Raw genomic sequence first — 27,294 nt, forward strand, 5'->3', positions numbered from 1 at the left:
ATCCTATCCTCTATCCGATCCTATACTCTATCCTATCCTAACCTCTATCCTATAATATCCTCTATCCTATAATATCATCTATCCTATACTATCCTCTATCCTATCCTATCCTCTATCCTATAATATCCTCTATCCTATAATATCATCTATCCTATACTATGCTCTATCCTATCCTATCCTCTATCCTATAATATCCTCTAACCTATAATATCCTCTATCCTATACTATGCTCTATCCTATCCTATCCTCTATCCTATCCTCTATCCTATCCTCTATCGTATCCTATCCTCTATCCGATTCTAACCTCTATCCTATCCTATCCTCTATCCTATCCTATCCTCTACCCTATACTATCCTCTATCCTATCCAATCCCCTATCCTATCCTCTATCCGATCCTATCCTCTATCCTATCCTATCCTCTATAATATCGTATCCTCTATCCTATCCTATCCTCTATCCTATACTATTCTCTATCCTATCCTATCCTCTATCCTATACTTTCCTCTAACGTATCCTATCCTCTATCCGATCCTATCCTCTATCCTATCCTATCCTCTATCCTATCCTATTCTCTATCCTATCCTCTACCCTATCCTGTCCTCTATCCTATCCTATCCTCTATCCTATACTATTCTCTATCCTATCCTATCCTCTATCATATACTTTCCTCTAACGTATCCTATCCTCTATCCGATCCTATCCTCTATCCTATCCTATCCTCTATCCTATCCTATTCTCTATCCTATCCTCTACCCTATCCTGTCCTCTATCCTATCCTATCCTCTATCCTATCCAATCCCCTATCCTATCCTCTATCCGATCCTATCCTATATCCTATCCTAACCTCTATTCTATAATATCCTCTATCCTATAATATCATCTATCCTATACTATCCTCTATCCTATCCTATCCTCTATCCTATAATATCCTCTATCCTATAATATCATCTATCCTATACTATGCTCTATCCTATCCTATCCTCTATCCTATACTATCCTCTATCGTATCCTATCCTTTATCCTATCCTATCCTTTATACTACCCAATCCCCCATCCTATCCTCTATGATATCCTATTCTGTATCCTATACTCTACCCTATCCTATCCTCTATCCTATCCTATCCTCTATCCTATCCTATCCTCTACCCTATCCTATCATCTATCCGATCCTATCCTCTATCCTATACTATTCTCTATCCTATCCTATCCTCTATCCTATACTTTCCTCTATCGTATCCTATTCTCTATCCTATCCTCTACCCTATCCTGTCCTCTATCCTATCCTATCCTCTATCCTATCCCATCCTCTATCCTATCCTCTATCGTATCCTATCCTCTACGCGATCCTATCCTCTATCCTATCAAATCCACTATCCGATCCTATCCTCTATCCTATCCTATCCTCTATCCTATCCTATCCTCTATCCTATACTATTCTCTATCCTATCCTACCCTCTATCCTATACTATCCTCTATCCTATCATATCCTCTATCCTATCCAATCCTCTATCCTATCCTCTATCCTATCCTCTATCGTATCCTATCCTCTATCCTATCCTAACCTCTATCCTATCCTATCCTCTATCCTATCCTATCCTCTACCCTATCCTATCCTCTATCCTATCCAATCACCAACCTATCCTCTATCCGATCCTAACCTCTAACCTATCCTACCCTCTATCCTATCCTATCCTATCTTCTACCCTATCCTATCCTCTATCCTATCCTATCCTCTATCCTATACTATCCTCTATCCTATCCAATCCCCTATCCTATCCTCTATCCGATCCTATCCTCTATCCTATCCTATCCTCTATAATATCGTATCCTCTATCCTATCCTATCCTCTATCCTATCCTATTCTCTATCCTATCCTCTACCCTATCCTGTCCTCTATCCTATCCTATCCTCTATCCTATCCAATCCCCTATCCTATCCTCTATCCGATCCTATCCTCTATCCTATCCTAACCTCTATCCTATAATATCCTCTATCCTATAATATCATCTATCCTATACTATCCTCTATCCTATCCTATCCTCTATCCTATATTATCCTCTATCCTATAATATCATCTATCCTATACTATGCTCTATCCTATCCTATCCTCTATCCTATAATATCCTCTATCCTATAATATCATCTATCCTATACTATGCTCTATCCTATCCTATCCTCTATCCTATACTATCCTCTATCGTATCCTATCCTTTATCCTATCCTATCCTTTCTACTACCCAATCCCCTATCCTATCCTCTATCCTATCCTATTCTGTATCCTATACTCTACCCTATCCTATCCTCTATCCTATCCTATCCTCTATCCTATCCTATCCTCTATCCTATCCTACCCTCTATCCTATACTATCCTCTATCCTATCCTATCCTCTATCCTATCCAATCCTCTATCCTATCCTCTATCCTATCCTCTATCGTATCCTATCCTCTATCCGATCCTAACCTCTATCCTATCCTATCCTCTATCCTATCCTATCCTCTATCCTATCCTATCCTCTATCCTATCCTATCCTCTACCCTATCCTATCCTCTATCCTATCCTATCCTCTATCCTATACTATCTTCTAACCTATCCTATTCTCTATCCTATCCTCTATCGTCTGTTCTATCCTATCCTATCCACTATCCTATCCTATCCACTATCCTATCCTATCCTCAATCCTATCATATCCTCTATCCTATCCAATCCCCTATCATATCCTCAATCCGATCCTATCCTCTATCCTATCCTATCCTCTATCCTATCCTATTCTCTATCCTATCCTCTACCCTATCCTATCCTCTATCCTATCCTATCCACTATCCTATACTATTCTCTATCCTATCCTCTACCCTATCCTATCCCCTATCCTATCCTATCCTCTATCCTATCCAATCCCCTATCCTATCCTCTATCCGTTCCTATCCTCTATCCTATCCTATCCTCTATCCTATAATATCATCTATCCTATACTATTCTCTATGCTATCTTATCCTCAATCCTATACCATCCTCTATCGTCTCCTATCCACTATCCTATCCAATCACCTATCCTATCCTCTATCCGATCCTATGCTCTATCCTATCCTATCCTCTATCCTATAATATCATCTATCCTATACTATTCTCTATCCTATTTTATCCTCTCTCGTATCCTATCCTCTATAATATCGTATCCTCTTTCCTATCCTCTATAGCATACTATCATCTAACCTATCCTCTATCCTATCCTATCCTCTATCCTATAATATCATCTATCCTATACTATTCTCTATCCTATCCTATTCTCTATCCTATCCTCTACCCTATCCTATCCTCTATCCTATCCTATCCTCTATCCTATCCAATCCCCTATCCTATCCTCTATCCTCTAATATCCTCTATCCTTTCCAATCCTCTATCCTATAATATCATCTATCCTATACTATTCTCTATCCTATCCTCTACCCTATCCTATTCTCTATCCTATCCTATCCACTATCCTATCCTATCCTCAATCTTCTCCTATCCTCTATCCAATCCTATCTTTTATCGTATCATGTCCTCTATCCTATCCTATCCTGAACCCTATCGTATCCTCAATCCTATCCTATAATCCATTCTATCCTATCCGCTATCCTATCCTATCCTCTATCCTATCCAATCTTCTATCCTATCCTATCCTATCCTCTATCCTATCCAATCTTCTATCCTATCCTCTATCCTATCCTCTATCCTATCCTCTATCCTATCCTGTATCCTATCCTATCCTCTATCCTATAATATCATCTATTCTATACTATTCTCTATCCTATCCTCTACCCTATCCTATTCTCCATCCTATACTATCATCTATCCTATCCTATTCTCTATCCTATCCTCTATCGTCTGCTCTATCCTATCCTATCCACTATCGTATCCTATCCTCAATCCTATCCTATCCTCTATCCTATCCAATTTCCTATCCTATCCTCTATTCTATCCAATCCCCTATCCTATCCTCTATCCGAACCTATCCTCTATCCTATCCTATCCTCTATCCGATCCGATCCTCTATCCCATCCTATCCTCTATCCTATCGAATCCTCTATCCTATCCTATCCTCTATTATATAATATCATCTATTCTATACTATTCTCTATCCTATCCTCTACCCTATCCTATCCTCTATCCTATCCAATCACCTATCCTATCCCCTATACGATCCTATCCTCTATCCTATCCTATCCACTATCCTATCCTATCCTCAATCCTATCCTATCCTCTATCCTATACTATCATCTATCCTATCCTATCCTATCCTCTATCTTATCCAATCACCTATCCTATCCACTATCCTATCCTATCCTCAATCCTGTCCTATCCTCAACCCTATCCTATCCTCTATCCTATCCTATCCACTATCCTATACTATTCTCTATCCTATCCTACCCTCTATCCTATACTATCCTCTACCCTATCCTATCCTCTATCCGATCCTATCCTCTATCCTATCCTATCCTATTCTCTATCCTATCCTCTACCCTATCCTATCCTCTATCCTATCCTATCCTCTATCCTATCCAATCCCCTATCCCCTATCCCCTATCCTCTATCCTATCCTATTCTGTATCCTATACTCTTCCCTATCCTATCCTCTATCCTATAATATCATCTATCCTATACTATTCTCTATCCTATCCTATCCTCTATCCTATACTATCCTCTATCGTATCCTATCCTCTATCCGATCCTATCCAATATCCTCTCCTATCCTCAATCCTCTCCTATCCTCTATCCTATCCTATCTTCTGTCCTATCATATCCTCTATCCTATCCAATCCTCTATCCTATCCTCTATCCTATCCTCTATCGTATCCTATCCTCTATCCGATCCTATCCTCTATCCTATCCTATCCTCTATCCGATCCTATCCTCTATCCTATCCTATCCTCTATCCTATCGTATTCTGTATCCTATACTCTACCCTATCCTAACCTCTATCCTATCCTATCCTCTATCCTATCCTATTCTCTATCCTATCCTCTAATCTATCCTGTCCTCTATCCTATCCTATCCTCTATCCTATCCAATCCCCTATCCTATCCTCTATCCGATCCTATCCTCTATCCTATCCTATCCTCTATCCTATAATATCTTCTATCCTATAATATCATCTATCCTATACTATCCTCTATCCTATCCTATCCTCTATCCTATAATATCCTCTATCCTATAATATCATCTATCCTATACTATGCTCTATCCTATCCTATCCTCTATCCTATACTATCCTCTATCGTATCCTGTCCTTTATCCTATCCTATCCTCTATACTACCCAATCCCCTATCCTATCCTCTATCCTATCCTATTCTGTATCCTATACTCTACCCTATCCTATCCTCTATCCTATCCTATCCTCTATCCGATCCTATCCTCTATCCTATCCTATCCTCTATCCGATCCTATCCTCTATCCTATCCTATCCTCTATAATATCGTATCCTCTATCCTATCCTATCCTCTATCCTATACTATTCTCTATCCTATCCTATCCTCTATCCTATAATATCTTCTATCCTATAATATCATCTATCCTATACTATCCTCTATCCTATCCTATCCTCTATCCTTTAATATCCTCTATCCTATAATATCATCTATCCTATACTATGCTCTATCCTATCCTATCCTCTATCCTATACTATCCTCTATCGTATCCTGTCCTTTATCCTATCCTATCCTCTATACTACCCAATCCCCTATCCTATCCTCTATCCTATCCTATTCTGTATCCTATACTCTACCCTATCCTATCCTCTATCCTATCCTATCCTCTATCCGATCCTATCCTCTATCCTATCCTATCCTCTATCCGATCCTATCCTCTATCCTATCCTATCCCCTATCCCATCCAATCCCCTATCCTATCATCTATCCTATCCTATACTCTATCCTATCCTATCCTCTATCCTATCCAATCCCCTATCCTATCCTCTATCCTATCCTATCCTCTATCATATCCTATTCTGTATCCTATCCGATCCTCTATCCTATCCAATCCCCTATCCTATCCTCTATCCTATAATATCCCCTATCCTATCCAAACCTCTACCCTATCCTCTATTCTATCCTCTATCCTATCCTATCCTCAAACCTACCCTATCCTCTACCGTATCCTATCCTCTACCCTATCCATTCCCCCATCCTATCCTCTACCCTATCCTATCCAATTCCCTATCCTATCCTCTATCCTACCCAATTCTCTATCCTATCCGATCCCCTACCATATCCTCTATCCTATCTTATCCACTACCATATCCTATCCTCAATCCTATTATATCCTCTATCCTATCCTCTCCTTTATACTATCCAATCCTCTATCGTATCCTCTATCCTATCCTATCCTCTATCCTATCCTATCCTCTATAATATCGTATCCTCTATCCTATCCACTATCCTATCCAATCCTTAATCCTCTCCTCTATCCTATCCTATCCTCAACTCTATCCTATCCTCAATCCTATCCTATACTCCATCCTATCCTATCCGCTATCCTATCCTATCCTCTATCCTATCCTATTATCTATCCTATCCTCTACCCTATCCTATCCTCTATCCTATCCTATCCTCTATCCTATACTATCCTCTATCCTATCCAATTCCCTATCCTATCCTCTATCCGATCCTATCCTCTATCCTATCCTATCCTCTATAATATCGTATCCTCTATCCTATCCTATCCTCTATCCTATCCTATCCTCTATCCTATCCTATCCTCTATCCTATCCAATCCTCTATCCTATCCTATCCTCTACCCTATCCTATCCTATCCTCTACACCATCCTATCCTCTATCCTATCCTATCCTCTATCCTATCCTATCCTCTATCCTATCCTATCCTCTATCCTATCCTATCCTCTATCCTATCCTATCCTCTATCCTATCCTATCCTCTATCCTATCCTATCCTCTATCCTATCCTATCCTCTATCCTATCCTATCCTCTATCCTATCCTATCCTCTATCCTATCCTATCCTCTATCCTATCCTATCCTCTATAAAATCGTATCCTCTATCCTATCCTATCCTCTATAATATCGTATCCTCTATCCTATCCTATCCTCTATCCTATAATATCCTCTATTCTATCCAATCCTCTATCCTATCCTCTATCCTATCCTCTATCCTATACTATCATCTAACCTATCCTATTCTCTATCCTATCCTCTATCGTCTGTTCTATCCTATCCTATCCACTATCCTATCCTATCCTAAATCCTCTCCTATCCTCTATCCTATCCTATCTTCTATCCTATCATATCCTCTATCCTATCCAATCCTCTATCCTATAATATCCTCTATCCTATCCAATCCTCCATCCTATCCTCTGTCCTATCCTCTATCGTATCCTATATTCTATCATATCCAATCCCCTATCCAATCCTCTACCCTATCCTATCCTATCCTCTATAATATCGCATCCTCCATCCTATCCTATCCTCTATCCTATAATATCCTCTATTCTATCCAATCCTCTATCCTATCCTCTATCCTATCCTCTATCCGATCCTATCCTCTATCCTATCCTATCCTCTATCCTATCCTATTCTCTATCCTATCCTCTTCCCTATCCTATCCTCAATCCTCTCCTATCCTCTATCGTATCCTATCTTCTATCCTAACATATCCTCTATCCTATCCAATCCTCTATCCTATCCTATCCTCTACCCTATCCTATCCTATCCTCTACCCTATCCTATCCTCTATCCTATCCTATCCTCTATCCTATCCTATCCTCTATCCTATCCTATCCTCTATCCTATCCTATCCTCTATCCTATCCTATCCTCTATCCTATCCTATCCTCTATCCTATCCTATCCTCTATCCTATCCTATCCTCTATCCTATCCTATCCTCTATCCTATCCTATCCTCTATCCTATCCTATCCTCTATCCTATCCTATCCTCTATCCTATCCTATCCTCTATCCTATCCTATCCTCTACCCCATCCTATCCTCTATCCTATCCTATCCTCTATCCTATCCTATCCTCTATCCTATCCTATCCTCTATCCTATCCTATCCTCTATCCTATCCTATCCTATCCTCTATCCTATCCTATCCTATCCTCTATCCTATCCTATCCTCTATCCTATCCTATCCTCTATCCTATCCAATCCCCTATCCTATCCTCTATCCTATAATATCCTCTATTCTATCCAATCCTCTATCCTATCCTCTATCCTATCCTATCTTCTATCCTATCATATCCTCTATCCTATCCAATCCTCTATCCTACCTTATTCTCTATCCTATCCTCTACCCTATCCTATCCTCTATCCTTTAATATCATCTATCCTATACTATTCTCTATCCTATCCTACCCTCTATCCTATACTATCCTCTATCGTATCCTATCCTCTATCCGATCCTATCCTGTATCCTATCCTATCCTCTATCCTATCCTATCCTCTACCCTATCCTATCCTATCCTCTACCCTATCCTATCCTCTATCCTATCCTATCCTATCATCTACCCTATCCTATCCTCTATCCTATCCTATCCTCTATCCTATCCAATCCCCTATCCTATCCTCTATCCGATCCTATCCTCTTTCCTATCCTATCCTCTATCCTATAATATCATCTATCCTATACTATTCTCTATCCTATCTTATCCTCTATCCTATACTATCCTCTATCGTCTCCTATCTTCTATCCTATCCAATCCCCTATTCAATCCTGTATCCTAACCTATCCTCTATAATATCGTATCCTCTTTCCTATCCTCTATCCTATACTATCATCTAACCTATCCTATTCTCTATCGTCTGTTCTATCCTATCCTATCCACTATCCTATCCTATCCTCTATCCTATCCTATCCTCTATCCTATCCTATCCTCTATCCTATCCTATCCTCTATCCTATCCTATCCTCTATCCTATATTATCCTCTATCCTATAATATCATCTATCCTATACTATGCTCTATCCTATCCTATCCTCTATCCTATAATATCCTCTATCCTATAATATCCTCTATCCTATAATATCATCTATCCTATACTATGCTCTATCCTATCCTATCCTCTATCCTATACTATCCTCTATCGTATCCTATCCTTTATCCTATCCTATCCTTTCTACTACCCAATCCCCTATCCTATCCTCTATCCTATCCTATTCTGTATCCTATACTCTACCCTATCCTATCCTCTATCCTATCCTATCCTCTATCCTATCCTATCCTCTATCCTATCCTACCCTCTATCCTATACTATCCTCTATCCTATCCTATCCTCTATCCTATCCAATCCTCTATCCTATCCTCTATCCTATCCTCTATCGTATCCTATCCTCTATCCGATCCTAACCTCTATCCTATCCTATCCTCTATCCTATCCTATCCTCTATCCTATCCTATCCTCTATCCTATCCTATCCTCTACCCTATCCTATCCTCTATCCTATCCTATCCTCTATCCTATACTATCTTCTAACCTATCCTATTCTCTATCCTATCCTCTATCGTCTGTTCTATCCTATCCTATCCACTATCCTATCCTATCCACTATCCTATCCTATCCTCAATCCTATCATATCCTCTATCCTATCCAATCCCCTATCATATCCTCAATCCGATCCTATCCTCTATCCTATCCTATCCTCTATCCTATCCTATTCTCTATCCTATCCTCTACCCTATCCTATCCTCTATCCTATCCTATCCACTATCCTATACTATTCTCTATCCTATCCTCTACCCTATCCTATCCCCTATCCTATCCTATCCTCTATCCTATCCAATCCCCTATCCTATCCTCTATCCGTTCCTATCCTCTATCCTATCCTATCCTCTATCCTATAATATCATCTATCCTATACTATTCTCTATGCTATCTTATCCTCAATCCTATACCATCCTCTATCGTCTCCTATCCACTATCCTATCCAATCACCTATCCTATCCTCTATCCGATCCTATGCTCTACCCTATCCTATCCTCTATCCCATCCTATCCTCTAGCCTATAATATCATCTACCCTATACTATTCTCCTATCCGATCCTATCCTCTATCCTATCCTATTCTCTATCCTATCCTCTATCCTATCCTATCCTCTATCCTATCCTATCCTCTACCCTATCCTATCCTCTATCCTATAATATCATCTATCCTATACTATTCTCTATCCTATCCTATCCTCTATAATATCGTATCCTCTATCCTATCAAACCCTCTATCCTATAGTATCCTCTATAATATCCTATCCTCTACCCTATCCAATCCCCTATCCTATCCTCTATCCGATCCTATCCTCTATCCTATCCTATCCTCTATCCTATCCTATTCTCTATCCTATCCTCTACCCTATCCTATCCTCTATCCTATAATATCATCTATCGTATACTATTCTCTATCCTGTCCTATCCTATTCTGTATCCTATACTCTACCCTATCCTATCCTCTATCCCATCCTATCCTCTAGCCTATAATATCATCTACCCTATACTATTCTCCTATCCGATCCTATCCTCTATCCTATCCTATTCTCTATCCTATCCTCTATTCTATCCTATCCTCTATCCTATCCTATCCTCTACCCTATCCTATCCTCTATCCTATAATATCATCTATCCTATACTATTCTCTATCCTATCCTATCCTCTATCCTATAATATCCTCTATCCTATCCAATCCTCTATCCTATCCTCTATCCTATCCGATCATATATCCTATCCTATCCTCTATCCTATCGTATCCTCTATAATATCCAATCCCCTATCCTATCCTCTATCCGATCCTATCCTCTATCCTATCCTATCCTCTATCCTATCCTATTCTCTATCCTATCCTCTACCCTATCCTATCCTCTAACCTATCGTATCCTCTATACTATCCAATCCCCTATCCTATCCTCTATCCGATCCTATCCTCTATCCTATCCTATTCTCTATCCTATCCTCAACCCTATCCTATCCTCTATCCTATCCAATCACCTATCCTGTCCTCTATACGATCCTATCCTCTATCCTATCCTCTATCCGATCCTATCCTCTATCCTATCCTATCCTCTATCCTATCCTATTCTCTATCCTATCCTCTTCCCTATCCTATCCTCAATCCTCTCCTATCCTCTATCGTATCCTATCTTCTATCCTAACATATCCTCTATCCTATCCAATCCTCTATCCTATCCTATCCTCTACCCTATCCTATCCTATCCTCTACCCTATCCTATCCTCTATCCTATCCTATCCTCTATCCTATCCTATCCTCTATCCTATCCTATCCTCTATCCTATCCTATCCTCTATCCTATCCTATCCTCTATCCTATCCTATCCTCTATCCTATCCTATCCTCTATCCTATCCTATCCTCTATCCTATCCTATCCTCTATCCTATCCTATCCTCTATCCTATCCTATCCTCTATCCTATCCTATCCTCTATCCTATCCTATCCTCTATCCTATCCTATCCTCTATCCTATCCTATCCTCTATCCTATCCTATCCTCTATCCTATCCTATCCTCTACCCCATCTTATCCTCTATCCTATCCTATCCTCTATCCTATCCTATCCTCTATCCTATCCTATCCTCTATCCTATCCTATCCTCTATCCTATCCTATCCTATCCTCTATCCTATCCTATCCTATCCTCTATCCTATCCTATCCTCTATCCTATCCTATCCTCTATCCTATCCAATCCCCTATCCTATCCTCTATCCTATAATATCCTCTATTCTATCCAATCCTCTATCCTATCCTCTATCCTATCCTATCTTCTATCCTATCATATCCTCTATCCTATCCAATCCTCTATCCTACCTTATTCTCTATCCTATCCTCTACCCTATCCTATCCTCTATCCTTTAATATCATCTATCCTATACTATTCTCTATCCTATCCTACCCTCTATCCTATACTATCCTCTATCGTATCCTATCCTCTATCCGATCCTATCCTGTATCCTATCCTATCCTCTATCCTATCCTATCCTCTACCCTATCCTATCCTATCCTCTACCCTATCCTATCCTCTATCCTATCCTATCCTATCATCTACCCTATCCTATCCTCTATCCTATCCTATCCTCTATCCTATCCAATCCCCTATCCTATCCTCTATCCGATCCTATCCTCTTTCCTATCCTATCCTCTATCCTATAATATCATCTATCCTATACTATTCTCTATCCTATCTTATCCTCTATCCTATACTATCCTCTATCGTCTCCTATCTTCTATCCTATCCAATCCCCTATTCAATCCTGTATCCTAACCTATCCTCTATAATATCGTATCCTCTTTCCTATCCTCTATCCTATACTATCATCTAACCTATCCTATTCTCTATCGTCTGTTCTATCCTATCCTATCCACTATCCTATCCTATCCTCTATCCTATCCTATCCTCTATCCTATCCTATCCTCTATCCTATCCTATCCTCTATCCTATCCTATCCTCTATCCTATATTATCCTCTATCCTATAATATCATCTATCCTATACTATGCTCTATCCTATCCTATCCTCTATCCTATAATATCCTCTATCCTATAATATCCTCTATCCTATAATATCATCTATCCTATACTATGCTCTATCCTATCCTATCCTCTATCCTATACTATCCTCTATCGTATCCTATCCTTTATCCTATCCTATCCTTTCTACTACCCAATCCCCTATCCTATCCTCTATCCTATCCTATTCTGTATCCTATACTCTACCCTATCCTATCCTCTATCCTATCCTATCCTCTATCCTATCCTATCCTCTATCCTATCCTACCCTCTATCCTATACTATGCTCTATCCTATCCTATCCTCTATCCTATACTATCCTCTATCGTATCCTATCCTTTATCCTATCCTATCCTTTCTACTACCCAATCCCCTATCCTATCCTCTATCCTATCCTATTCTGTATCCTATACTCTACCCTATCCTATCCTCTATCCTATCCTATCCTCTATCCTATCCTATCCTCTATCCTATCCTACCCTCTATCCTATACTATCCTCTATCCTATCCTATCCTCTATCCTATCCTATCCTCTATCCTATCCTACCCTCTATCCTATCCTATCCTCTATCCTATCCTATCCTCTACCCTATCCTATCCTCTATCCTATCCTATCCTCTATCCTATACTATCTTCTAACCTATCCTATTCTCTATCCTATCCTCTATCGTCTGTTCTATCCTATCCTATCCACTATCCTATCCTATCCACTATCCTATCCTATCGTCAATCCTATCATATCCTCTATCCTATCCAATCCCCTATCATATCCTCAATCCGATCCTATCCTCTATCCTATCCTATCCTCTATCCTATCCTATTCTCTATCCTATCCTCTACCCTATCCTATCCTCTATCCTATCCTATCCACTATCCTATACTATTCTCTATCCTATCCTCTACCCTATCCTATCCCCTATCCTATCCTATCCTCTATCCTATCCAATCCCCTATCCTATCCTCTATCCGTTCCTATCCTCTATCCTATCCTATCCTCTATCCTATAATATCATCTATCCTATACTATTCTCTATGCTATCTTATCCTCAATCCTATACCATCCTCTATCGTCTCCTATCCACTATCCTATCCAATCACCTATCCTATCCTCTATCCGATCCTATGCTCTACCCTATCCTATCCTCTATCCCATCCTATCCTCTAGCCTATAATATCATCTACCCTATACTATTCTCCTATCCGATCCTATCCTCTATCCTATCCTATTCTCTATCCTATCCTCTATCCTATCCTATCCTCTATCCTATCCTATCCTCTACCCTATCCTATCCTCTATCCTATAATATCATCTATCCTATACTATTCTCTATCCTATCCTATCCTCTATAATATCGTATCCTCTATCCTATCAAACCCTCTATCCTATAGTATCCTCTATAATATCCTATCCTCTACCCTATCCAATCCCCTATCCTATCCTCTATCCGATCCTATCCTCTATCCTATCCTATCCCCTATCCTATCCTATTCTCTATCCTATCCTCTACCCTATCCTATCCTCTATCCTATAATATCATCTATCGTATACTATTCTCTATCCTGTCCTATCCTATTCTGTATCCTATACTCTACCCTATCCTATCCTCTATCCCATCCTATCCTCTAGCCTATAATATCATCTACCCTATACTATTCTCCTATCCGATCCTATCCTCTATCCTATCCTATTCTCTATCCTATCCTCTATTCTATCCTATCCTCTATCCTATCCTATCCTCTACCCTATCCTATCCTCTATCCTATAATATCATCTATCCTATACTATTCTCTATCCTATCCTATCCTCTATCCTATAATATCCTCTATCCTATCCAATCCTCTATCCTATCCTCTATCCTATCCGATCATATATCCTATCCTATCCTCTATCCTATCGTATCCTCTATACTATCCAATCCCCTATCCTATCCTCTATCCGATCCTATCCTCTATCCTATCCTATCCTCTATCCTATCCTATTCTCTATCCTATCCTCTACCCTATCCTATCCTCTAACCTATCGTATCCTCTATACTATCCAATCCCCTATCCTATCCTCTATCCGATCCTATCCTCTATCCTATCCTATTCTCTATCCTATCCTCAACCCTATCCTATCCTCTATCCTATCCAATCACCTATCCTGTCCTCTATACGATCCTATCCTCTATCCTATCCTATCCTCTATCCTAGCCTATCCTCTATCGTATCCTATTCTCTATCCTATCCTCTACCCTATCCTATCCTCTATCCTATAATATCATCTATCGTATACTATTCTCTATCCTATCCTATCCTATTCTGTATCCTATACTCTACCCTATCCTATCCTCTATGCCATCCTATCCTCTATCCTATAATATGATCTACCCCATACTATTCTCTATCCGATCCTATCCTCTACCCTATCTTATTCTCTATCCTATCCTCTATCCTATCCTATCCTCTATACTATCCTATCCTCTACCCTATCCTATCCTCTATCCTATAATATCATCTATCCTATACTATTCTCTATCCTATCCTATCCTCTATCCTATAATATCCTCTATCCTATCCAATCCTCTATCCTATCCTCTATCCTATCCGATCATCTATCCTATCCTATCCTCTATCCTATCGTATCCTCTATACTATCCAATCCCCTATCCTATCCTCTATCCGATCCTATCCTCTATCCTATCCTATCCTCAATCCTATCCTATTCTCTATCCTATCCTCTACCCTATCCTATCCTCTATCCTATCGTATCCTCTATACTATCCAATCCCCTATCCTATCCTCTATCCGATCCTATCCTCTATCCTATCCTATCCTCTATCCTATCCTATTCTCTATCCTATCCTGTACCCTATCCTATCCTCTATCCTATCCTAACCACTATCCTATACTATTCTCTATACTATCCTCTACCCTATCCTATCCCCTATCCTATCCTATCCTCTATCCTAGCCAATCCCCTATCCTATCCTCTAGCCGTTCCTATCCTCTATCCTATCCTATCCTATCCTCTATCCTGTCCTATCCTCTATCCTATCCAATCCTCTATCCTATCCGATCATCTATCCTATCCTATCCTCTATCCCATCGTATCCTCTATACTATCCAATCCCCTATACTATCCAATCCCCTATCCTATCCTCTATCCGATCCTATCCTCTATCCTATCCTATCATCTACCCTATCCTTTCCTCTATCCTATCCAATCACCTATCCTCTCCTCTATACGATCCTATCCTCTATCCTATCCGATCCTCTATCCTATCCTATCCTCTATCCTATCCTATTCTCTATCCTATCCTCTACCCTATCCTATCCTCGATCCTATAATATCATCTATCGTATACTATTCTCTATCCTATCCTCTATCCCATCCTATCCTCTATCCTGTAATATCATCTACCCTATACTATTCTCTATCCGATCCTATCCTCTATCCTATCCTATTCTCTATCCTATCCTCTATCCTATCCTATCCTCTATACTATCCTATCCTCTACCCTATCCTATCCTCTATCCTATAATATCATCTATCCTATACTATTCTCTATCCTATCCTATCCTCTATCCGATAATATCCTCTATCCTATCCAATCCTCTATCCTATCCTCTATCCTATCCGATCATCTATCCTATCCTATCCTCTATCCCATCGTATCCTCTATACTATCCAATCCCCTATCCTATCCTCTATCCGATCCTATCCTCTATCCTATCCTATCCTCTATCCTATCCTATTCTCTATCCTATCCTCTACCCTATCCTATCCTCTATCCTATAATATCATCTATCGTATACTATTCTCTATCCTGTCCTATCCTATTCTGTATCCTATACTCTACCCTATCCTATCCTCTATCCCATCCTATCCTCTAGCCTATAATATCATCTACCCTATACTATTCTCCTATCCGATCCTATCCTCTATCCTATCCTATTCTCTATCCTATCCTCTATCCTATCCTATCCTCTATCCTATCCTATCCTCTACCCTATCCTATCCTCTATCCTATAATATCATCTATCCTATACTATTCTCTATCCTATCCTATCCTCTATCCTATCGTATCCTCTATACTATCCAATCCCCTATCCTATCCTCTATCCGATCCTATCCTCTATCCTATCCTATCCTCTATCCTATCCTATTCTCTATCCTATCCTCTACCCTATCCTATCCTCTAACCTATCGTATCCTCTATACTATCCAATCCCCTATCCTATCCTCTATCCGATCCTATCCTCTATCCTATCCTATTCTCTATCCTATCCTCAACCCTATCCTATCCTCTATCCTATCCAATCACCTATCCTCTCCCCTATACGATCCTATCCTCTATCCTATCCTATCCTCTATCCTAGCCTATCCTCTATCGTATCCTATTCTCTATCCTATCCTCTACCCTATCCTATCCTCTATCCTATACTATCCTCTCTCCTATCCTATCTTCTATCCGATCCTATCCTCTATCCTATCCTATCCTCTATCCTATCCTATCCTCTATCCTATCCTATCCTCTACCCTATCCTATCCTCTATCCTATCCTATCCTCTATCCTATCCTATTCTCTATCCTATCCTCTACCCTATCCTATCCTCTATCCTATAATATCATCTATCGTATACTATTCTCTATCCTGTCCTATCCTATTCTGTATCCTATACTCTACCCTATCCTATCCTCTATCCCATCCTATCCTCTAGCCTATAATATCATCTATCGTATACTATTCTCTATCCTATCCTATCCTATTCTGTATCCTATACTCTACCCTATCCTATCCTCTATGCCATCCTATCCTCTATCCTATAATATGATCTACCCTATACTATTCTCTATCCGATCCTATCCTCTATCCTATCTTATTCTCTATCCTATCCTCTATCCTATCCTATCCTCTATACTATCCTATCCTCTACCCTATCCTATCCTCTATCCTATAATATCATCTATCCTATACTATTCTCTATCCTATCCTATCCTCTATCCTATAATATCCTCTATCCTATCCAATCCTCTATCCTATCCTCTATCCTATCCGATCATCTATCCTATCCTATCCTCTATCCTATCGTATCCTCTATACTATCCAATCCCCTATCCTATCCTCTATCCGATCCTATCCTCTATCCTATCCTATCCTCAATCCTATCCTATTCTCTATCCTATCCTCTACCCTATCCTATCCTCTATCCTATCGTATCCTCTATACTATCCAATCCCCTATCCTATCCTCTATCCGATCCTATCCTCTATCCTATCCTATCCTCTATCCTATCCTATTCTCTATCCTATCCTCAACCCTATCCTATCCTCTATCCTATCCAATCACCTATCCTATCCTCTATACGATCCTATCCTCTATCCTATCCTATCCTCTATCCTATCCTATCCTCTATCCTATCCAATCCTCTATCCTATCGTCTATCGTATCCTATCCTCTATCCGATCCTATCCTCTACCCTATACTATTCTCTATCCGATCCTATCCTCTATCCTATCCTATTCTCTATCCTATCCTCTACCCTATCCTATCCTCTATCCTATCCAATCCCCTATCCTATCCGCTACCCTATCCTATCCTCTATACTATTCTATCCTCTATCCTATCCTATCCTCTATCCTATCCTATCCTCTATCCTATCCTATCCTCTACCCTATCCTATCCTCTATCCTATAATATCCTCTATCCTATACTATTCTCTATTCTATCTTATCCTCTATCCTATACTATCCTCTATCGTCTCCTATCGTCTATCCTATCCAATCCCCTATCCAATCCTCTACCCTATCCTATCCTCTATCCTATCCTAACCACTATCCTATACTATTCTCTATACTATCCTCTACCCTATCCTATCCCCTATCCTATCCTCTATCCGATCCTATCCTCTATCCTATCCTATCCTCTATCCTATATTATCATCTATCCTATACTATTCTCTATCCTATCCTATCCTCTATCCTATACTATTCTCTATCCTATCCTATCCTCTATCCTATACTATCCTCTCTCCTATCCTATCTTCTATCCGATCCTATCCTCTATCCTATCCTATCCTCTATCCTATACTATCCTCTATCCTATCCTATCTTCTATCCTATCCTATCCTCTATCCTATCCTATCCTCTATCCTATCCTATTCTCTATCCTATCCTCTACCCTATCCTATCATCTATCGTATACTATTCTCTATCCTATCCTATCCTAATCTGTATCCTATACTCTACCCTATCCTATATTCTATCCCATCCTATCCTCTATCCTATAATATCATCTACCCTATACTATTCTCTATCCGATCCTATCCTCTATCCTATCCTATTCTCTATCCTATCCTCTATCCTATCCCATCCTCTATACTATCCTATCCTCTACCCTATCCTATCCTCTATCCTATAATATCATCTATCCTATACTATTCTCTATCCTATCCTATCCTCTATCCTATAATATCCTCTATCCTATCCAATCCTCTATCCTATCCTCTATCCTATCCGATCATCTATCCTATCCTATCCTCTATCCCATCGTATCCTCTATACTATCCAATCCCCTATCCTATCCCCTATCCGATCCTATCCTCTATCCTATCCTATCCTCTATCCTATCCTATTCTCTATCCTATCCTCTACCCTATCCTATCCTCTATCCTATAATATCATCTATCGTATACTATTCTCTATCCTGTCCTATCCTATTCTGTATCCTATACTCTACCCTATCCTATCCTCTATCCCATCCTATCCTCTAGCCTATAATATCATCTACCCTATACTATTCTCCTATCCGATCCTATCCTCTATCCTATCCTATTCTCTATCCTATCCTCTATCCTATCCTATCCTCTATCCTATCCTATCCTCTATCCTATAATATCGTCTATCCTATACTATTCTCTATCCTATCCTATCCTCTATCCTATAATATCCTCTATCCTATCCAATCCTCTATCCTATCCTCTATCCTATCCGATCATCTATCCTATCGTATCCTCTATACTATCCAATCCCCTATCCTATTCTCTATCCGATCCTATCCTCTATCCTATCCTATCATCTACCCTATCCTTTCCTCTATCCTATCCTATCCTCTATCCTAGCCTATCCCCTATCGTATCCTATTCTCTATCCTATCCTCTACCCTGTCCTATCCTCTATCCTATAATATCATCTATCGTATACTATTCTCTATCCTATCCTATCATATTCTGTATCCTATACTCTACCCTATCCTATCCTCTATCCCATCCTATCCTCTATCCTATAATATCATCTATCGTATACTATTCTCTATCCTATCCTATCGTATTCTGTATCCTATACTCTACCCTATCCTATCCTCTATCCCATCCTATCCTCTATCCTATAATATGATCTACCCTATACTATTCTCTATCCGATCCTATCCTCTATCCTATCCTATTCTCTATCCTATCCTCTATCCTATCCTATCCTCTATACGATCCTATCCTCTATCCTATCCTATCCTCTATCCTATCCTATCCTCTATCCTATCCAATCCTCTATCCTATCGTCTATCGTATCCTATCCTCTATCCGATCCTATCCTCTACCCTATACTATTCTCTATCCGATCCTATCCTCTATCCTATCCTATTCTCTATCCTATCCTCTACCCTATCCTATCCTCTATCCTATCCAATCCCCTATCCTATCCGCTACCCTATCCTATCCTCTATACTATTCTATCCTCTATCCTATCCTATCCTCTATCCTATCCTATCCTCTATCCTATCCTATCCTCTACCCTATCCTATCCTCTATCCTATAATATCCTCTATCCTATACTATTCTCTATTCTATCTTATCCTCTATCCTATACTATCCTCTATCGTCTCCTATCGTCTATCCTATCCAATCCCCTATCCAATCCTCTACCCTATCCTATCCTCTATCCTATCCTAACCACTATCCTATACTATTCTCTATACTATCCTCTACCCTATCCTATCCCCTATCCTATCCTCTATCCGATCCTATCCTCTATCCTATCCTATCCTCTATCCTATATTATCATCTATCCTATACTATTCTCTATCCTATCCTATCCTCTATCCTATACTATTCTCTATCCTATCCTATCCTCTATCCTATACTATCCTCTCTCCTATCCTATCTTCTATCCGATCCTATCCTCTATCCTATCCTATCCTCTATCCTATACTATCCTCTATCCTATCCTATCTTCTATCCTATCCTATCCTCTATCCTATCCTATCCTCTATCCTATCCTATTCTCTATCCTATCCTCTACCCTATCCTATCATCTATCGTATACTATTCTCTATCCTATCCTATCCTAATCTGTATCCTATACTCTACCCTATCCTATATTCTATCCCATCCTATCCTCTATCCTATAATATCATCTACCCTATACTATTCTCTATCCGATCCTATCCTCTATCCTATCCTATTCTCTATCCTATCCTCTATCCTATCCCATCCTCTATACTATCCTATCCTCTACCCTATCCTATCCTCTATCCTATAATATCATCTATCCTATACTATTCTCTATCCTATCCTATCCTCTATCCTATAATATCCTCTATCCTATCCAATCCTCTATCCTATCCTCTATCCTATCCGATCATCTATCCTATCCTATCCTCTATCCCATCGTATCCTCTATACTATCCAATCCCCTATCCTATCCCCTATCCGATCCTATCCTCTATCCTATCCTATCCTCTATCCTATCCTATTCTCTATCCTATCCTCTACCCTATCCTATCCTCTATCCTATAATATCATCTATCGTATACTATTCTCTATCCTGTCCTATCCTATTCTGTATCCTATACTCTACCCTATCCTATCCTCTATCCCATCCTATCCTCTAGCCTATAATATCATCTACCCTATACTATTCTCCTATCCGATCCTATCCTCTATCCTATCCTATTCTCTATCCTATCCTCTATCCTATCCTATCCTCTATCCTATCCTATCCTCTATCCTATAATATCGTCTATCCTATACTATTCTCTATCCTATCCTATCCTCTATCCTATAATATCCTCTATCCTATCCAATCCTCTATCCTATCCTCTATCCTATCCGATCATCTATCCTATCGTATCCTCTATACTATCCAATCCCCTATCCTATTCTCTATCCGATCCTATCCTCTATCCTATCCTATCATCTACCCTATCCTTTCCTCTATCCTATCCTATCCTCTATCCTAGCCTATCCCCTATCGTATCCTATTCTCTATCCTATCCTCTACCCTGTCCTATCCTCTATCCTATAATATCATCTATCGTATACTATTCTCTATCCTATCCTATCATATTCTGTATCCTATACTCTACCCTATCCTATCCTCTATCCCATCCTATCCTCTATCCTATAATATGATCTACCCTATACTATTCTCTATCCGATCCTATCCTCTATCCTATCCTATTCTCTATCCTATCCTCTATCCTATCCTATCCTCTATACTATCCTATCCTCTACCCTATCCTATCCTCTATCCTATAATATCATCTATCCTATACTATTCTCTATCCTATCCTATCCTCTATCCTATAATATCCTCTATCCTATCCAATCCTCTATCCTATCCTCTATCCTATCCGATCATCTATCCTATCCTATCCTCTATCCTATCGTATCCTCTATACTATCCAATCCCCTAACCTATCCTCTATCCGATCCTATCCTCTATCCTATCCTATCCTCAATCCTATCCTATTCTCTATCCTATCCTCTACCCTATCCTATCCTCTATCCTATCGTATCCTCTATACTATCCAATCCCCTATCCTATCCTCTATCCGATCCTATCCTCTATCCTATCCTATCCTCTATCCTATCCTATTCTCTATCCTATCCTCAACCCTATCCTATCCTCTATCCTATCCAATCACCTATCCTATCCTCTATACGATCCTATCCTCTATCCTATCCTATCCTCTATCCTATCCTATCCTCTATCCTATCCTATCCTCTATCCTATCCAATCCTCTATCCTATCCTCTATCGTATCCTATCCTCTATCCGATCCTATCCTCTACCCTATACTATTCTCTATCCGATCCTATCCTCTATCCTATCCTATTCTCTATCCTATCCTCTACCCTATCCTATCCTCTATCCTATCCAATCCCCTATCCTATCCGCTACCCTATCCTATCCTCTATACTATTCTATCCTCTATCCTATCCTATCCTCTATCCTATCCTATCCTCTATCCTATCCTATCCTCTACCCTATCATATCCTCTATCCTATAATATCAACTATCCTATACTAATCTCTATCCTATCCTATCCTCTATCCTATACTATCCTCTATCCTATCCTATCCTCTATCCTATCCTATTCTCTATCCTATCCTCTACCCTATCATATCCTCTATCCTATCCTATCCACTATCCTATCCAATCCCCTATCCTATCTTCTATCCGATCCTATCCTCTATCCTATCCTATCCTCTATCCTATAATATCATCTATCCTATACTATTCTCTATTATATATTATCCTCTATCCTATACTATCCCCTATCGTCTCCTATCTTCTATCCTATCCAATCCCCAATCCAATCCTCTATCCTATCCTATCCTCTATAATATGGTATCCTCTATCCTATCCTCTATCCTATACTATCATCTAACGTATTCTATTCTCTAGCCTATCCTCTATTGCCTATCTTATTGTGGATACTATCCTATCCACTATCCTATCCTATCCTCAATCCTCTCCTATCCTCTATCCTATCCTATCCTGTATCCTATCCTATCATCTATCCTGTAATATCCTCTGTCCTATCCAATCCTCTATCCTTTCCAATCCTCTATCCTATCCTCTATCCTATCCTCTATCGTATCCTATCCTCTATCCTATCCTATCCTCTATCCTATCTTATTCTCTATCCTATCCTCAACCCTATCCTATCCTCTATCCTATCCAATCCCCTATCCTATCCTCTATCCGTTCCTATCCTCTATCCTATCCTATTCTCTATCCTATAATATCATCTATCCTATAGTATTCTCTATCCTATCTTATCCTCTATCCTATACCATCCTCTATCGTCTCCTATCCTCTATCCTATCCAATCACCTATCCTATCCTCTATCCGATCCTATCCTCTATCCTATCCTATCCTCTATCCTATAATATCATCTATCCTATACTATTCTCTATCCTATCCTATCCTCTATCCTATCCTATTCTCTATCCTATCCTCTACCCTATCATATCCTCTATCCTATCCTATCCTCTATCCTATCCAATCCCCTATCCTATCCTCTATAATATCCTATCCTCTATCCTATAATATCATCTATCCTATACTATTCTCTATCCTATCTTATCCTCTATAATATCGTATCCTCTTTCCTATCCTCTATACTATACTATCATCTAACCTACACTCTATCCTATCCTATCCTCTATCCTATAATATCATCTATCCTATACTATTCTCTATCCTATCCTATCCTCTATCCTATACTATTCTCTATCCTATCCTCTACCCTATCCTATCCTCTATCCTATCCTATCCTCTATCCTATCCAATCCCCTATCCTATCCTCTATCCTGTAATATCCTCTATCCTATCCAATCCTCTATCCTATAATATCATCTATCCTATACTATTCTCTATCCTATCTTATCCTCTATACTATAATATCATCTAACCTATCCTATTCTCTATCCTATCCTCTATCGTCTGTTCTATCCTATCCTATCCACTATCCTATCCTATCCACTATCCTATCCTATCCTCAATCCTCTCCTATCCTCTATCCTATCTTATCTTCTATCCTATCATATCCTCTATCCTATCCAATCCCCTATCCTATCCTCTATCCGATCCTATCCTCTATCCTATCCTATCCTCTATCCTATCCTATTCTCTATCCTATCCTCTACCCTATCCTATTCTCTATCCTATCCTATCCACTATCCTATACTATTCTCTATCCTATCCTCTACCCTATCCTATCCCCTATCCTATCCTATCCTCTATCCTATCCAATCCCCTATCCTATCCTCTATCCGTTCCTGTCCTCTATCCTATCCTATCCTCTATCCTATAATATCATCTATCCTATACTATTCTCTATCCTATCCTATCCTCTATCCTATCCTATTCTCTATCCTATCCTCTACCCTATCATATCCTCTATCCTATCCTATCCACTATCCTATCCAATCCCCTATCCTATCTTCTATCCGATCCTATCCTCTATCCTATCCTATCCTCTATCCTATAATATCATCTATCCTATACTATTCTCTATTATATATTATCCTCTATCCTATACTATCCCCTATCGTCTCCTATCTTCTATCCTATCCAATCCCCAATCCAATCCTCTATCCTATCCTATCCTCTATAATATGGTATCCTCTATCCTATCCTCTATCCTATACTATCATCTAACGTATTCTATTCTCTAGCCTATCCTCTATTGCCTATCTTATTGTGGATACTATCCTATCCACTATCCTATCCTATCCTCAATCATCTCCTATCCTCTATCCTATCCTATCCTGTATCCTATCCTATCATCTATCCTGTAATATCCTCTGTCCTATCCAATCCTCTATCCTTTCCAATCCTCTATCCTATCCTCTATCCTATCCTCTATCGTATCCTATCCTCTATCCTATCCTATCCTCTATCCTATCTTATTCTCTATCCTATCCTCAACCCTATCCTATCCTCTATCCTATCCAATCCCCTATCCTATCCTCTATCCGTTCCTATCCTCTATCCTATCCTATCCTCTATCCTATAATATCATCTATCCTATAGTATTCTCTATCCTATCTTATCCTCTATCCTATACCATCCTCTATCGTCTCCTATCCTCTATCCTATCCAATCACCTATCCTATCCTCTATCCGATCCTATCCTCTATCCTATCCTATCCTCTATCCTATCATATCATCTATCCTATACTATTCTCTATCCTATCCTATCCTCTATCCTATACTATTCTCTATCCTATCCTCTACCCTATCCTATCCTCTATCCTATCCTATCCTCTATCCTATCCAATCCCCTATCCTATCCTCTATGCTGTAATATCCTCTATCCTATCCAATCCTCTATCCTATAATATCATCTATCCTATACTATTCTCTATCCTATCTTATCCTCTATCCTATCCTATCCTCTATAATATCGAATCCTCTATCCTATCCTCTATCCTGTATTATCATCTAACCTATCCTATTCTCTATCCTATCCTCTATCGTCTGTTCTATCGTATCCTATCCACTATCCTATCCTATCCTCAATCCTCTCCTATCCTCTATCCTATCCTGTCTTCTATCCTATCATATCCTCTATCCTATCAAATCCCCTATCTTATCCTCTATCCGATCCTATCCTCTATCGTAGCCTATCTTCTATCCTATCCTATTCTCTATCCTATCCTCTACCCTATCCTATCCTCTATCCTATCCTAACCACTATCCTATACTATTCTCTATACTATCCTCTACCCTATCCTATCCCCTATCCTATCCGATCCTCTATACTATAATATCATCTAACCTATCCTATTCTCTATCCTATCCTCTATCGTCTGTTCTATCCTATCCTATCCACTATCCTATCCTATCCACTATCCTATCCTATCCTCAATCCTCTCCTATCCTCTATCCTATCTTATCTTCTATCCTATCATATCCTCTATCCTATCCAATCCCCTATCCTATCCTCTATCCGATCCTATCCTCTATCCTATCCTATCCTCTATCCTATCCTATTCTCTATCCTATCCTCTACCCTATCCTATTCTCTATCCTATCCTATCCACTATCCTATACTATTCTCTATCCTATCCTCTACCCTATCCTATCCCCTATCCTATCCTATCCTCTATCCTATCCAATCCCCTATCCTATCCTCTATCCGTTCCTGTCCTCTATCCTATCCTATCCTCTATCCTATAATATCATCTATCCTATACTATTCTCTATCCTATCCTATCCTCTATCCTATCCTATTCTCTATCCTATCCTCTACCCTATCATATCCTCTATCCTATCCTATCCACTATCCTATCCAATCCCCTATCCTATCTTCTATCCGATCCTATCCTCTATCCTATCCTATCCTCTATCCTATAATATCATCTATCCTATACTATTCTCTATTATATATTATCCTCTATCCTATACTATCCCCTATCGTCTCCTATCTTCTATCCTATCCAATCCCCAATCCAATCCTCTATCCTATCCTATCCTCTATAATATGGTATCCTCTATCCTATCCTCTATCCTATACTATCATCTAACGTATTCTATTCTCTAGCCTATCCTCTATTGCCTATCTTATTGTGGATACTATCCTATCCACTATCCTATCCTATCCTCTATCCTATCTTATTCTCTATCCTATCCTCAACCCTATCCTATCCTCTATCCTATCCAATCCCCTATCCTATCCTCTATCCGTTCCTATCCTCTATCCTATCCTATCCTCTATCCTATAATATCATCTATCCTATAGTATTCTCTATCCTATCTTATCCTCTATCCTATACCATCCTCTATCGTCTCCTATCCTCTATCCTATCCAATCACCTATCCTATCCTCTATCCGATCCTATCCTCTATCCTATCCTATCCTCTATCCTATAATATCATCTATCCTATACTATTCTCTATCCTCTCCTATCCTCTATCCTATCCTATCCTGTATCCTATCCTATCATCTATCCTGTAATATCCTCTGTCCTATCCAATCCTCTATCCTTTCCAATCCTCTATCCTATCCTCTATCCTATCCTCTATCGTATCC

Source organism: Halictus rubicundus, unplaced genomic scaffold (genome assembly GCF_050948215.1).
Source record: "Halictus rubicundus isolate RS-2024b unplaced genomic scaffold, iyHalRubi1_principal scaffold0022, whole genome shotgun sequence".
NCBI lineage: Eukaryota > Metazoa > Arthropoda > Insecta > Hymenoptera > Halictidae > Halictus > Halictus rubicundus.